Source organism: Schistocerca americana, unplaced genomic scaffold, assembly GCF_021461395.2.
Source record: "Schistocerca americana isolate TAMUIC-IGC-003095 unplaced genomic scaffold, iqSchAmer2.1 HiC_scaffold_499, whole genome shotgun sequence".
NCBI lineage: Eukaryota > Metazoa > Arthropoda > Insecta > Orthoptera > Acrididae > Schistocerca > Schistocerca americana.
The window spans coordinates 63,122-76,288 of NW_025726235.1; the positions used below are offsets into that span (position 1 = coordinate 63,122).

The 13,167-nt window shown below is 54.5% G+C and overlaps 28 non-coding genes across 28 annotated transcripts; 22 read left to right on the plus strand and 6 right to left on the minus strand.

The window, feature by feature from the left end:
* Window positions 1-362: 362 nt before the first annotated feature.
* Window positions 363-434, minus strand: Trnag-ucc. The gene has a single exon. It is a non-coding gene; the product is annotated as a tRNA-Gly (tRNA).
* A 342-nt stretch (window positions 435-776) lies between these two features.
* On the plus strand, window positions 777-847 carry Trnag-gcc. The gene has a single exon. It is a non-coding gene; the product is annotated as a tRNA-Gly (tRNA).
* A 381-nt stretch (window positions 848-1,228) lies between these two features.
* On the plus strand, window positions 1,229-1,301 carry Trnam-cau. The gene has a single exon. It is a non-coding gene; the product is annotated as a tRNA-Met (tRNA).
* Window positions 1,302-1,598: 297 nt separating this feature from the next.
* Window positions 1,599-1,670, plus strand: Trnae-uuc. Its single transcript has one exon. It is a non-coding gene; the product is annotated as a tRNA-Glu (tRNA).
* Window positions 1,671-1,868: 198 nt separating this feature from the next.
* On the plus strand, window positions 1,869-1,942 carry Trnai-aau. The gene has a single exon. It is a non-coding gene; the product is annotated as a tRNA-Ile (tRNA).
* Window positions 1,943-2,535: 593 nt separating this feature from the next.
* On the minus strand, window positions 2,536-2,607 carry Trnag-ucc. The gene has a single exon. It is a non-coding gene; the product is annotated as a tRNA-Gly (tRNA).
* Window positions 2,608-2,949: 342 nt separating this feature from the next.
* Window positions 2,950-3,020, plus strand: Trnag-gcc. The gene has a single exon. It is a non-coding gene; the product is annotated as a tRNA-Gly (tRNA).
* A 751-nt stretch (window positions 3,021-3,771) lies between these two features.
* Trnae-uuc lies at window positions 3,772-3,843 on the plus strand. The gene has a single exon. It is a non-coding gene; the product is annotated as a tRNA-Glu (tRNA).
* A 198-nt stretch (window positions 3,844-4,041) lies between these two features.
* On the plus strand, window positions 4,042-4,115 carry Trnai-aau. Its single transcript has one exon. It is a non-coding gene; the product is annotated as a tRNA-Ile (tRNA).
* Window positions 4,116-4,708: 593 nt separating this feature from the next.
* Trnag-ucc lies at window positions 4,709-4,780 on the minus strand. Its single transcript has one exon. It is a non-coding gene; the product is annotated as a tRNA-Gly (tRNA).
* A 342-nt stretch (window positions 4,781-5,122) lies between these two features.
* Window positions 5,123-5,193, plus strand: Trnag-gcc. Its single transcript has one exon. It is a non-coding gene; the product is annotated as a tRNA-Gly (tRNA).
* Window positions 5,194-5,944: 751 nt separating this feature from the next.
* Trnae-uuc lies at window positions 5,945-6,016 on the plus strand. Its single transcript has one exon. It is a non-coding gene; the product is annotated as a tRNA-Glu (tRNA).
* A 198-nt stretch (window positions 6,017-6,214) lies between these two features.
* On the plus strand, window positions 6,215-6,288 carry Trnai-aau. Its single transcript has one exon. It is a non-coding gene; the product is annotated as a tRNA-Ile (tRNA).
* A 593-nt stretch (window positions 6,289-6,881) lies between these two features.
* Window positions 6,882-6,953, minus strand: Trnag-ucc. The gene has a single exon. It is a non-coding gene; the product is annotated as a tRNA-Gly (tRNA).
* A 342-nt stretch (window positions 6,954-7,295) lies between these two features.
* Trnag-gcc lies at window positions 7,296-7,366 on the plus strand. Its single transcript has one exon. It is a non-coding gene; the product is annotated as a tRNA-Gly (tRNA).
* Window positions 7,367-7,747: 381 nt separating this feature from the next.
* On the plus strand, window positions 7,748-7,820 carry Trnam-cau. Its single transcript has one exon. It is a non-coding gene; the product is annotated as a tRNA-Met (tRNA).
* Window positions 7,821-8,117: 297 nt separating this feature from the next.
* On the plus strand, window positions 8,118-8,189 carry Trnae-uuc. The gene has a single exon. It is a non-coding gene; the product is annotated as a tRNA-Glu (tRNA).
* Window positions 8,190-8,387: 198 nt separating this feature from the next.
* Window positions 8,388-8,461, plus strand: Trnai-aau. Its single transcript has one exon. It is a non-coding gene; the product is annotated as a tRNA-Ile (tRNA).
* A 593-nt stretch (window positions 8,462-9,054) lies between these two features.
* Trnag-ucc lies at window positions 9,055-9,126 on the minus strand. The gene has a single exon. It is a non-coding gene; the product is annotated as a tRNA-Gly (tRNA).
* A 342-nt stretch (window positions 9,127-9,468) lies between these two features.
* Window positions 9,469-9,539, plus strand: Trnag-gcc. The gene has a single exon. It is a non-coding gene; the product is annotated as a tRNA-Gly (tRNA).
* Window positions 9,540-9,920: 381 nt separating this feature from the next.
* On the plus strand, window positions 9,921-9,993 carry Trnam-cau. Its single transcript has one exon. It is a non-coding gene; the product is annotated as a tRNA-Met (tRNA).
* Window positions 9,994-10,290: 297 nt separating this feature from the next.
* On the plus strand, window positions 10,291-10,362 carry Trnae-uuc. Its single transcript has one exon. It is a non-coding gene; the product is annotated as a tRNA-Glu (tRNA).
* A 198-nt stretch (window positions 10,363-10,560) lies between these two features.
* Trnai-aau lies at window positions 10,561-10,634 on the plus strand. The gene has a single exon. It is a non-coding gene; the product is annotated as a tRNA-Ile (tRNA).
* Window positions 10,635-11,227: 593 nt separating this feature from the next.
* On the minus strand, window positions 11,228-11,299 carry Trnag-ucc. Its single transcript has one exon. It is a non-coding gene; the product is annotated as a tRNA-Gly (tRNA).
* A 342-nt stretch (window positions 11,300-11,641) lies between these two features.
* Trnag-gcc lies at window positions 11,642-11,712 on the plus strand. Its single transcript has one exon. It is a non-coding gene; the product is annotated as a tRNA-Gly (tRNA).
* A 381-nt stretch (window positions 11,713-12,093) lies between these two features.
* On the plus strand, window positions 12,094-12,166 carry Trnam-cau. Its single transcript has one exon. It is a non-coding gene; the product is annotated as a tRNA-Met (tRNA).
* Window positions 12,167-12,463: 297 nt separating this feature from the next.
* Window positions 12,464-12,535, plus strand: Trnae-uuc. The gene has a single exon. It is a non-coding gene; the product is annotated as a tRNA-Glu (tRNA).
* Window positions 12,536-12,733: 198 nt separating this feature from the next.
* Trnai-aau lies at window positions 12,734-12,807 on the plus strand. Its single transcript has one exon. It is a non-coding gene; the product is annotated as a tRNA-Ile (tRNA).
* The last annotated feature ends 360 nt before the right edge of the window (window positions 12,808-13,167 follow it).

Below are 13,167 nucleotides of genomic sequence, written 5' to 3' on the forward strand. Positions count from 1 at the left end.
TTGTCAGTACTTGGGCGGGTGAGCGCATGGGAACACAGGGCACTATTGGCAGTTTTACTTCCTATTTTTGTTTCTCCTTTGTTTTCGGAGCTACAGCCCGATTCGGTCAGGGAGACGCCACCGTGAAATGAAGGGGGCGTGCTGTGTGTCCATCGCCTCGCCTCTCCTTACCTCTCTCAGTCGTTTCTCGTGCTTGTCGTTTTGATATAGGCCGATTTGAGAGCGTCAGCTCTCGCGTCAGCTGAGCAAAGTCGAGACAAGTCGAGACACACTAAGGGCTGGTATGCAGCGAGTAAGAGGGCGAGAAAACAATAGTTTAAGAGCGCGTGGCAAATTACTCATACGCGAAATTAAAAGCCTGCTGCGGTGGCCGGGAATCGAACCCGGATCAACCGCTTGGAAGGCAACTATGCTGACCATTACACCACCACCGCACAAGCGAGCGCCGCGCGTCCGCGCTGTGTCGGCTTCCCGCCAGTCGGCAGCGGCCGAAGGTGATCGTACCTGGCAGGCGCATTTCGAGGCGGGCTAGGGGAGCACATCCAGACGCATTCGGACAGCGTATCCGCGCACATTTCGCATCCTTTGGCAAGAGTTGGGCGCCGGCGACGCAAGAGTACGCAGAGGACCGCGTTCTGGCGGCATTTTTAAGCAGTTCAGTGCAGGATTCAGCGTCTGCAGCATCTTTTCCACAGAATGCTACGGCGCTTGACGGCAGTCCCACTTTCCCTTGAGACACCTGCTCGGGAAGCAGCGTCTAGTTACCGTTGGCTCGAGCATCGGTGGTTCAGTGGTAGAATGCTCGCCTGCCACGCGGGCGGCCCGGGTTCGATTCCCGGCCGATGCATCATTTTGCTTTTCCCGCGATATTGCTGCCGCGTGGCTTGCGCGCTTGAGATGCACGATCCACAAGAATGTATAGCTGGATTCCCTTGAGAAGAACCGAGAACGCAGCACTCGCGGGTCCCCACTAGGACGCTCGCATCATATTCTACAGACTAGCGTCGACCTGGCCTCACAAGTTGCTGTGTCCCGGTGCCTCCGAGGCACTGAACTTTAACGACAAGGAGTGCTGCCTATCGTTGCCAACAGCTGCAGCAACACCGCAATCAACTGGGCCGGCAGTGCACGTGTAGCAACAGAACACGTTATCGAGGAAGTACAGTGTCTCTACATCTAATATTGGGTAGGGTATTTACCCAGTTTCCAGGACAAGCGGTTCACCCGTGCCTCGGTAGCGCAGTAGGCAGCGCGTAAGTCTCATAATCTTAAGGTCGTCAGTTCGATCCTCACCCGGGGCGTTTAATTTTCTGTGACTGATGGTGGTGCTGTTGCTAGGGCGCCAACGTATTTCTTGTTTGTTATCCACAACGCTTCAGCGGGAAAATGTTTACTTCCTGTTATTGCTACTTACAGCTTCCCTTTTCCTCTTCTCCCAGCAGAGCATGAAGCCAAAAGCATTGCTCTGCGACGTTTGAGGTGCGCGCCTTGCCAGTCAGTACGTGCAAAGATGCTCGCAAAGAGAGAGGGGCGCCGACGCGGCACTCGACACGAAATGCGACAAGCGACCGTACGAACGGTCGAATGAAACGGCCACATCCGGTGTGGTCTAGTGGCTAGGATACCTGGCTTTCACCCAGGAGGCCCGGGTTCGATTCCCGGTACCGGAACGGAATTTTTTCCACACGAATCGTGACAAGTTTGAGCTGTCCGAGCGGCCGTTTCCCGTCCTGCTCGCAATATAGCTACTGTTTCGTGACCGTCAGCAGAATATAGACTAGGGAAGCAGACACACGACGCACATAGAAATGGTGTATGGCTTCATGCCACCTGTTTCCAGCGTAGGGCTGAGCAACTGCATCTGCCGAGGCCCGTTAGCTCAGTTGGTTAGAGCGTCGTGCTAATAACGCGAAGGTCGTGGGTTCGATCCCCCCACGGGCCACTACTCTTTTACTACTGCGAAAAGGCAGCGCCCATCTCAGCTGGCGAGTGTGATGACCAAAAGATCATCACCCTGCGTGGAAGTTGACAGACGATCCGAACCCGACTCGTCGGGAAGCACTACAGCATTCACTCGGCAATGGCCATAATATCTTGAATACACTGGTTCTCAACCGATAAAGAGAAAATGAAAGAAAATGTCCGATTGCCGATGCGTAACAACTTTGGCCCTTGTCAGTACTTGGGCGGGTGAGCGCATGGGAACACAGGGCACTATTGGCAGTTTTACTTCCTATTTTTGTTTCTCCTTTGTTTTCGGAGCTACAGCCCGATTCGGTCAGGGAGACGCCACCGTGAAATGAAGGGGGCGTGCTGTGTGTCCATCGCCTCGCCTCTCCTTACCTCTCTCAGTCGTTTCTCGTGCTTGTCGTTTTGATATAGGCCGATTTGAGAGCGTCAGCTCTCGCGTCAGCTGAGCAAAGTCGAGACAAGTCGAGACACACTAAGGGCTGGTATGCAGCGAGTAAGAGGGCGAGAAAACAATAGTTTAAGAGCGCGTGGCAAAAGTACTCATACGCGAAATTAAAAGCCTGCTGCGGTGGCCGGGAATCGAACCCGGATCAACCGCTTGGAAGGCAACTATGCTGACCATTACACCACCACCGCACAAGCGAGCGCCGCGCGTCCGCGCTGTGTCGGCTTCCCGCCAGTCGGCAGCGGCCGAAGGTGATCGTACCTGGCAGGCGCATTTCGAGGCGGGCTAGGGGAGCACATCCAGACGCATTCGGACAGCGTATCCGCGCACATTTCGCATCCTTTGGCAAGAGTTGGGCGCCGGCGACGCAAGAGTACGCAGAGGACCGCGTTCTGGCGGCATTTTTAAGCAGTTCAGTGCAGGATTCAGCGTCTGCAGCATCTTTTCCACAGAATGCTACGGCGCTTGACGGCAGTCCCACTTTCCCTTGAGACACCTGCTCGGGAAGCAGCGTCTAGTTACCGTTGGCTCGAGCATCGGTGGTTCAGTGGTAGAATGCTCGCCTGCCACGCGGGCGGCCCGGGTTCGATTCCCGGCCGATGCATCATTTTGCTTTTCCCGCGATATTGCTGCCGCGTGGCTTGCGCGCTTGAGATGCACGATCCACAAGAATGTATAGCTGGATTCCCTTGAGAAGAACCGAGAACGCAGCACTCGCGGGTCCCCACTAGGACGCTCGCATCATATTCTACAGACTAGCGTCGACCTGGCCTCACAAGTTGCTGTGTCCCGGTGCCTCCGAGGCACTGAACTTTAACGACAAGGAGTGCTGCCTATCGTTGCCAACAGCTGCAGCAACACCGCAATCAACTGGGCCGGCAGTGCACGTGTAGCAACAGAACACGTTATCGAGGAAGTACAGTGTCTCTACATCTAATATTGGGTAGGGTATTTACCCAGTTTCCAGGACAAGCGGTTCACCCGTGCCTCGGTAGCGCAGTAGGCAGCGCGTAAGTCTCATAATCTTAAGGTCGTCAGTTCGATCCTCACCCGGGTCGTTTAATTTTCTGTGACTGATGGTGGTGCTGTTGCTAGGGCGCCAACGTATTTCTTGTTTGTTATCCACAACGCTTCAGCGGGAAAATGTTTACTTCCTGTTATTGCTACTTACAGCTTCCCTTTTCCTCTTCTCCCAGCAGAGCATGAAGCCAAAAGCATTGCTCTGCGACGTTTGAGGTGCGCGCCTTGCCAGTCAGTACGTGCAAAGATGCTCGCAAAGAGAGAGGGGCGCCGACGCGGCACTCGACACGAAATGCGACAAGCGACCGTACGAACGGTCGAATGAAACGGCCACATCCGGTGTGGTCTAGTGGCTAGGATACCTGGCTTTCACCCAGGAGGCCCGGGTTCGATTCCCGGTACCGGAACGGAATTTTTTCCACACGAATCGTGACAAGTTTGAGCTGTCCGAGCGGCCGTTTCCCGTCCTGCTCGCAATATAGCTACTGTTTCGTGACCGTCAGCAGAATATAGACTAGGGAAGCAGACACACGACGCACATAGAAATGGTGTATGGCTTCATGCCACCTGTTTCCAGCGTAGGGCTGAGCAACTGCATCTGCCGAGGCCCGTTAGCTCAGTTGGTTAGAGCGTCGTGCTAATAACGCGAAGGTCGTGGGTTCGATCCCCCCACGGGCCACTACTCTTTTACTACTGCGAAAAGGCAGCGCCCATCTCAGCTGGCGAGTGTGATGACCAAAAGATCATCACCCTGCGTGGAAGTTGACAGACGATCCGAACCCGACTCGTCGGGAAGCACTACAGCATTCACTCGGCAATGGCCATAATATCTTGAATACACTGGTTCTCAACCGATAAAGAGAAAATGAAAGAAAATGTCCGATTGCCGATGCGTAACAACTTTGGCCCTTGTCAGTACTTGGGCGGGTGAGCGCATGGGAACACAGGGCACTATTGGCAGTTTTACTTCCTATTTTTGTTTCTCCTTTGTTTTCGGAGCTACAGCCCGATTCGGTCAGGGAGACGCCACCGTGAAATGAAGGGGGCGTGCTGTGTGTCCATCGCCTCGCCTCTCCTTACCTCTCTCAGTCGTTTCTCGTGCTTGTCGTTTTGATATAGGCCGATTTGAGAGCGTCAGCTCTCGCGTCAGCTGAGCAAAGTCGAGACAAGTCGAGACACACTAAGGGCTGGTATGCAGCGAGTAAGAGGGCGAGAAAACAATAGTTTAAGAGCGCGTGGCAAAAGTACTCATACGCGAAATTAAAAGCCTGCTGCGGTGGCCGGGAATCGAACCCGGATCAACCGCTTGGAAGGCAACTATGCTGACCATTACACCACCACCGCACAAGCGAGCGCCGCGCGTCCGCGCTGTGTCGGCTTCCCGCCAGTCGGCAGCGGCCGAAGGTGATCGTACCTGGCAGGCGCATTTCGAGGCGGGCTAGGGGAGCACATCCAGACGCATTCGGACAGCGTATCCGCGCACATTTCGCATCCTTTGGCAAGAGTTGGGCGCCGGCGACGCAAGAGTACGCAGAGGACCGCGTTCTGGCGGCATTTTTAAGCAGTTCAGTGCAGGATTCAGCGTCTGCAGCATCTTTTCCACAGAATGCTACGGCGCTTGACGGCAGTCCCACTTTCCCTTGAGACACCTGCTCGGGAAGCAGCGTCTAGTTACCGTTGGCTCGAGCATCGGTGGTTCAGTGGTAGAATGCTCGCCTGCCACGCGGGCGGCCCGGGTTCGATTCCCGGCCGATGCATCATTTTGCTTTTCCCGCGATATTGCTGCCGCGTGGCTTGCGCGCTTGAGATGCACGATCCACAAGAATGTATAGCTGGATTCCCTTGAGAAGAACCGAGAACGCAGCACTCGCGGGTCCCCACTAGGACGCTCGCATCATATTCTACAGACTAGCGTCGACCTGGCCTCACAAGTTGCTGTGTCCCGGTGCCTCCGAGGCACTGAACTTTAACGACAAGGAGTGCTGCCTATCGTTGCCAACAGCTGCAGCAACACCGCAATCAACTGGGCCGGCAGTGCACGTGTAGCAACAGAACACGTTATCGAGGAAGTACAGTGTCTCTACATCTAATATTGGGTAGGGTATTTACCCAGTTTCCAGGACAAGCGGTTCACCCGTGCCTCGGTAGCGCAGTAGGCAGCGCGTAAGTCTCATAATCTTAAGGTCGTCAGTTCGATCCTCACCCGGGTCGTTTAATTTTCTGTGACTGATGGTGGTGCTGTTGCTAGGGCGCCAACGTATTTCTTGTTTGTTATCCACAACGCTTCAGCGGGAAAATGTTTACTTCCTGTTATTGCTACTTACAGCTTCCCTTTTCCTCTTCTCCCAGCAGAGCATGAAGCCAAAAGCATTGCTCTGCGACGTTTGAGGTGCGCGCCTTGCCAGTCAGTACGTGCAAAGATGCTCGCAAAGAGAGAGGGGCGCCGACGCGGCACTCGACACGAAATGCGACAAGCGACCGTACGAACGGTCGAATGAAACGGCCACATCCGGTGTGGTCTAGTGGCTAGGATACCTGGCTTTCACCCAGGAGGCCCGGGTTCGATTCCCGGTACCGGAACGGAATTTTTTCCACACGAATCGTGACAAGTTTGAGCTGTCCGAGCGGCCGTTTCCCGTCCTGCTCGCAATATAGCTACTGTTTCGTGACCGTCAGCAGAATATAGACTAGGGAAGCAGACACACGACGCACATAGAAATGGTGTATGGCTTCATGCCACCTGTTTCCAGCGTAGGGCTGAGCAACTGCATCTGCCGAGGCCCGTTAGCTCAGTTGGTTAGAGCGTCGTGCTAATAACGCGAAGGTCGTGGGTTCGATCCCCCCACGGGCCACTACTCTTTTACTACTGCGAAAAGGCAGCGCCCATCTCAGCTGGCGAGTGTGATGACCAAAAGATCATCACCCTGCGTGGAAGTTGACAGACGATCCGAACCCGACTCGTCGGGAAGCACTACAGCATTCACTCGGCAATGGCCATAATATCTTGAATACACTGGTTCTCAACCGATAAAGAGAAAATGAAAGAAAATGTCCGATTGCCGATGCGTAACAACTTTGGCCCTTGTCAGTACTTGGGCGGGTGAGCGCATGGGAACACAGGGCACTATTGGCAGTTTTACTTCCTATTTTTGTTTCTCCTTTGTTTTCGGAGCTACAGCCCGATTCGGTCAGGGAGACGCCACCGTGAAATGAAGGGGGCGTGCTGTGTGTCCATCGCCTCGCCTCTCCTTACCTCTCTCAGTCGTTTCTCGTGCTTGTCGTTTTGATATAGGCCGATTTGAGAGCGTCAGCTCTCGCGTCAGCTGAGCAAAGTCGAGACAAGTCGAGACACACTAAGGGCTGGTATGCAGCGAGTAAGAGGGCGAGAAAACAATAGTTTAAGAGCGCGTGGCAAAAGTACTCATACGCGAAATTAAAAGCCTGCTGCGGTGGCCGGGAATCGAACCCGGATCAACCGCTTGGAAGGCAACTATGCTGACCATTACACCACCACCGCACAAGCGAGCGCCGCGCGTCCGCGCTGTGTCGGCTTCCCGCCAGTCGGCAGCGGCCGAAGGTGATCGTACCTGGCAGGCGCATTTCGAGGCGGGCTAGGGGAGCACATCCAGACGCATTCGGACAGCGTATCCGCGCACATTTCGCATCCTTTGGCAAGAGTTGGGCGCCGGCGACGCAAGAGTACGCAGAGGACCGCGTTCTGGCGGCATTTTTAAGCAGTTCAGTGCAGGATTCAGCGTCTGCAGCATCTTTTCCACAGAATGCTACGGCGCTTGACGGCAGTCCCACTTTCCCTTGAGACACCTGCTCGGGAAGCAGCGTCTAGTTACCGTTGGCTCGAGCATCGGTGGTTCAGTGGTAGAATGCTCGCCTGCCACGCGGGCGGCCCGGGTTCGATTCCCGGCCGATGCATCATTTTGCTTTTCCCGCGATATTGCTGCCGCGTGGCTTGCGCGCTTGAGATGCACGATCCACAAGAATGTATAGCTGGATTCCCTTGAGAAGAACCGAGAACGCAGCACTCGCGGGTCCCCACTAGGACGCTCGCATCATATTCTACAGACTAGCGTCGACCTGGCCTCACAAGTTGCTGTGTCCCGGTGCCTCCGAGGCACTGAACTTTAACGACAAGGAGTGCTGCCTATCGTTGCCAACAGCTGCAGCAACACCGCAATCAACTGGGCCGGCAGTGCACGTGTAGCAACAGAACACGTTATCGAGGAAGTACAGTGTCTCTACATCTAATATTGGGTAGGGTATTTACCCAGTTTCCAGGACAAGCGGTTCACCCGTGCCTCGGTAGCGCAGTAGGCAGCGCGTAAGTCTCATAATCTTAAGGTCGTCAGTTCGATCCTCACCCGGGGCGTTTAATTTTCTGTGACTGATGGTGGTGCTGTTGCTAGGGCGCCAACGTATTTCTTGTTTGTTATCCACAACGCTTCAGCGGGAAAATGTTTACTTCCTGTTATTGCTACTTACAGCTTCCCTTTTCCTCTTCTCCCAGCAGAGCATGAAGCCAAAAGCATTGCTCTGCGACGTTTGAGGTGCGCGCCTTGCCAGTCAGTACGTGCAAAGATGCTCGCAAAGAGAGAGGGGCGCCGACGCGGCACTCGACACGAAATGCGACAAGCGACCGTACGAACGGTCGAATGAAACGGCCACATCCGGTGTGGTCTAGTGGCTAGGATACCTGGCTTTCACCCAGGAGGCCCGGGTTCGATTCCCGGTACCGGAACGGAATTTTTTCCACACGAATCGTGACAAGTTTGAGCTGTCCGAGCGGCCGTTTCCCGTCCTGCTCGCAATATAGCTACTGTTTCGTGACCGTCAGCAGAATATAGACTAGGGAAGCAGACACACGACGCACATAGAAATGGTGTATGGCTTCATGCCACCTGTTTCCAGCGTAGGGCTGAGCAACTGCATCTGCCGAGGCCCGTTAGCTCAGTTGGTTAGAGCGTCGTGCTAATAACGCGAAGGTCGTGGGTTCGATCCCCCCACGGGCCACTACTCTTTTACTACTGCGAAAAGGCAGCGCCCATCTCAGCTGGCGAGTGTGATGACCAAAAGATCATCACCCTGCGTGGAAGTTGACAGACGATCCGAACCCGACTCGTCGGGAAGCACTACAGCATTCACTCGGCAATGGCCATAATATCTTGAATACACTGGTTCTCAACCGATAAAGAGAAAATGAAAGAAAATGTCCGATTGCCGATGCGTAACAACTTTGGCCCTTGTCAGTACTTGGGCGGGTGAGCGCATGGGAACACAGGGCACTATTGGCAGTTTTACTTCCTATTTTTGTTTCTCCTTTGTTTTCGGAGCTACAGCCCGATTCGGTCAGGGAGACGCCACCGTGAAATGAAGGGGGCGTGCTGTGTGTCCATCGCCTCGCCTCTCCTTACCTCTCTCAGTCGTTTCTCGTGCTTGTCGTTTTGATATAGGCCGATTTGAGAGCGTCAGCTCTCGCGTCAGCTGAGCAAAGTCGAGACAAGTCGAGACACACTAAGGGCTGGTATGCAGCGAGTAAGAGGGCGAGAAAACAATAGTTTAAGAGCGCGTGGCAAAAGTACTCATACGCGAAATTAAAAGCCTGCTGCGGTGGCCGGGAATCGAACCCGGATCAACCGCTTGGAAGGCAACTATGCTGACCATTACACCACCACCGCACAAGCGAGCGCCGCGCGTCCGCGCTGTGTCGGCTTCCCGCCAGTCGGCAGCGGCCGAAGGTGATCGTACCTGGCAGGCGCATTTCGAGGCGGGCTAGGGGAGCACATCCAGACGCATTCGGACAGCGTATCCGCGCACATTTCGCATCCTTTGGCAAGAGTTGGGCGCCGGCGACGCAAGAGTACGCAGAGGACCGCGTTCTGGCGGCATTTTTAAGCAGTTCAGTGCAGGATTCAGCGTCTGCAGCATCTTTTCCACAGAATGCTACGGCGCTTGACGGCAGTCCCACTTTCCCTTGAGACACCTGCTCGGGAAGCAGCGTCTAGTTACCGTTGGCTCGAGCATCGGTGGTTCAGTGGTAGAATGCTCGCCTGCCACGCGGGCGGCCCGGGTTCGATTCCCGGCCGATGCATCATTTTGCTTTTCCCGCGATATTGCTGCCGCGTGGCTTGCGCGCTTGAGATGCACGATCCACAAGAATGTATAGCTGGATTCCCTTGAGAAGAACCGAGAACGCAGCACTCGCGGGTCCCCACTAGGACGCTCGCATCATATTCTACAGACTAGCGTCGACCTGGCCTCACAAGTTGCTGTGTCCCGGTGCCTCCGAGGCACTGAACTTTAACGACAAGGAGTGCTGCCTATCGTTGCCAACAGCTGCAGCAACACCGCAATCAACTGGGCCGGCAGTGCACGTGTAGCAACAGAACACGTTATCGAGGAAGTACAGTGTCTCTACATCTAATATTGGGTAGGGTATTTACCCAGTTTCCAGGACAAGCGGTTCACCCGTGCCTCGGTAGCGCAGTAGGCAGCGCGTAAGTCTCATAATCTTAAGGTCGTCAGTTCGATCCTCACCCGGGGCGTTTAATTTTCTGTGACTGATGGTGGTGCTGTTGCTAGGGCGCCAACGTATTTCTTGTTTGTTATCCACAACGCTTCAGCGGGAAAATGTTTACTTCCTGTTATTGCTACTTACAGCTTCCCTTTTCCTCTTCTCCCAGCAGAGCATGAAGCCAAAAGCATTGCTCTGCGACGTTTGAGGTGCGCGCCTTGCCAGTCAGTACGTGCAAAGATGCTCGCAAAGAGAGAGGGGCGCCGACGCGGCACTCGACACGAAATGCGACAAGCGACCGTACGAACGGTCGAATGAAACGGCCACATCCGGTGTGGTCTAGTGGCTAGGATACCTGGCTTTCACCCAGGAGGCCCGGGTTCGATTCCCGGTACCGGAACGGAATTTTTTCCACACGAATCGTGACAAGTTTGAGCTGTCCGAGCGGCCGTTTCCCGTCCTGCTCGCAATATAGCTACTGTTTCGTGACCGTCAGCAGAATATAGACTAGGGAAGCAGACACACGACGCACATAGAAATGGTGTATGGCTTCATGCCACCTGTTTCCAGCGTAGGGCTGAGCAACTGCATCTGCCGAGGCCCGTTAGCTCAGTTGGTTAGAGCGTCGTGCTAATAACGCGAAGGTCGTGGGTTCGATCCCCCCACGGGCCACTACTCTTTTACTACTGCGAAAAGGCAGCGCCCATCTCAGCTGGCGAGTGTGATGACCAAAAGATCATCACCCTGCGTGGAAGTTGACAGACGATCCGAACCCGACTCGTCGGGAAGCACTACAGCATTCACTCGGCAATGGCCATAATATCTTGAATACACTGGTTCTCAACCGATAAAGAGAAAATGAAAGAAAATGTCCGATTGCCGATGCGTAACAACTTTGGCCCTTGTCAGTACTTGGGCGGGTGAGCGCATGGGAACACAGGGCACTATTGGCAGTTTTACTTCCTATTTTTGTTTCTCCTTTGTTTTCGGAGCTACAGCCCGATTCGGTCAGGGAGACGCCACCGTGAAATGAAGGGGGCGTGCTGTGTGTCCATCGCCTCGCCTCTCCTTACCTCTCTCAGTCGTTTCTCGTGCTTGTCGTTTTGATATAGGCCGATTTGAGAGCGTCAGCTCTCGCGTCAGCTGAGCAAAGTCGAGACAAGTCGAGACACACTAAGGGCTGGTATGCAGCGAGTAAGAGGGCGAGAAAACAATAGTTTAAGAGCGCGTGGCAAAAGTACTCATACGCGAAATTAAAAGCCTGCTGCGGTGGCCGGGAATCGAACCCGGATCAACCGCTTGGAAGGCAACTATGCTGACCATTACACCACCACCGCACAAGCGAGCGCCGCGCGTCCGCGCTGTGTCGGCTTCCCGCCAGTCGGCAGCGGCCGAAGGTGATCGTACCTGGCAGGCGCATTTCGAGGCGGGCTAGGGGAGCACATCCAGACGCATTCGGACAGCGTATCCGCGCACATTTCGCATCCTTTGGCAAGAGTTGGGCGCCGGCGACGCAAGAGTACGCAGAGGACCGCGTTCTGGCGGCATTTTTAAGCAGTTCAGTGCAGGATTCAGCGTCTGCAGCATCTTTTCCACAGAATGCTACGGCGCTTGACGGCAGTCCCACTTTCCCTTGAGACACCTGCTCGGGAAGCAGCGTCTAGTTACCGTTGGCTCGAGCATCGGTGGTTCAGTGGTAGAATGCTCGCCTGCCACGCGGGCGGCCCGGGTTCGATTCCCGGCCGATGCATCATTTTGCTTTTCCCGCGATATTGCTGCCGCGTGGCTTGCGCGCTTGAGATGCACGATCCACAAGAATGTATAGCTGGATTCCCTTGAGAAGAACCGAGAACGCAGCACTCGCGGGTCCCCACTAGGACGCTCGCATCATATTCTACAGACTAGCGTCGACCTGGCCTCACAAGTTGCTGTGTCCCGGTGCCTCCGAGGCACTGAACTTTAACGACAAGGAGTGCTGCCTATCGTTGCCAACAGCTGCAGCAACACCGCAATCAACTGGGCCGGCAGTGCACGTGTAGCAACAGAACACGTTATCGAGGAAGTACAGTGTCTCTACATCTAATATTGGGTAGGGTATTTACCCAGTTTCCAGGACAAGCGGTTCACCCGTGCCTCGGTAGCGCAGTAGGCAGCGCGTAAGTCTCATAATCTTAAGGTCGTCAGTTCGATCCTCACCCGGGGCGTTTAATTTTCTGTGACTGATGGTGGTGCTGTTGCTAGGGCGCCAACGTATTTCTTGTTTGTTATCCACAACGCTTCAGCGGGAAAATGTTTACTTCCTGTTATTGCTACTTACAGCTTCCCTTTTCCTCTTCTCCCAGCAGAGCATGAAGCCAAAAGCATTGCTCTGCGACGTTTGAGGTGCGCGCCTTGCCAGTCAGTACGTGCAAAGATGCTCGCAAAGAGAGAGGGGCGCCGACGCGGCACTCGACACGAAATGCGACAAGCGACCGTACGAACGGTCGAATGAAACGGCCACATCCGGTGTGGTCTAGTGGCTAGGATACCTGGCTTTCACCCAGGAGGCCCGGGTTCGATTCCCGGTACCGGAACGGAATTTTTTCCACACGAATCGTGACAAGTTTGAGCTGTCCGAGCGGCCGTTTCCCGTCCTGCTCGCAATATAGCTACTGTTTCGTGACCGTCAGCAGAATATAGACTAGGGAAGCAGACACACGACGCACATAGAAATGGTGTATGGCTTCATGCCACCTGTTTCCAGCGTAGGGCTGAGCAACTGCATCTGCCGAGGCCCGTTAGCTCAGTTGGTTAGAGCGTCGTGCTAATAACGCGAAGGTCGTGGGTTCGATCCCCCCACGGGCCACTACTCTTTTACTACTGCGAAAAGGCAGCGCCCATCTCAGCTGGCGAGTGTGATGACCAAAAGATCATCACCCTGCGTGGAAGTTGACAGACGATTCGAACCCGACTCGTCGGGAAGCACTACAGCATTCACTCGGCAATGGCCATAATATCTTGAATACACTGGTTCTCAACCGATAAAGAGAAAATGAAAGAAAATGTCCGATTGCCGATGCGTAACAACTTTGGCCCTTGTCAGTACTTGGGCGGGTGAGCGCATGGGAACACAGGGCACTATTGGCAGTTTTACTTCCTATTTTTGTTTCTCCTTTGTTTTCGGAGCTACAGCCCGATTCGGTCAGGGAGACGCCACCGTGAAATG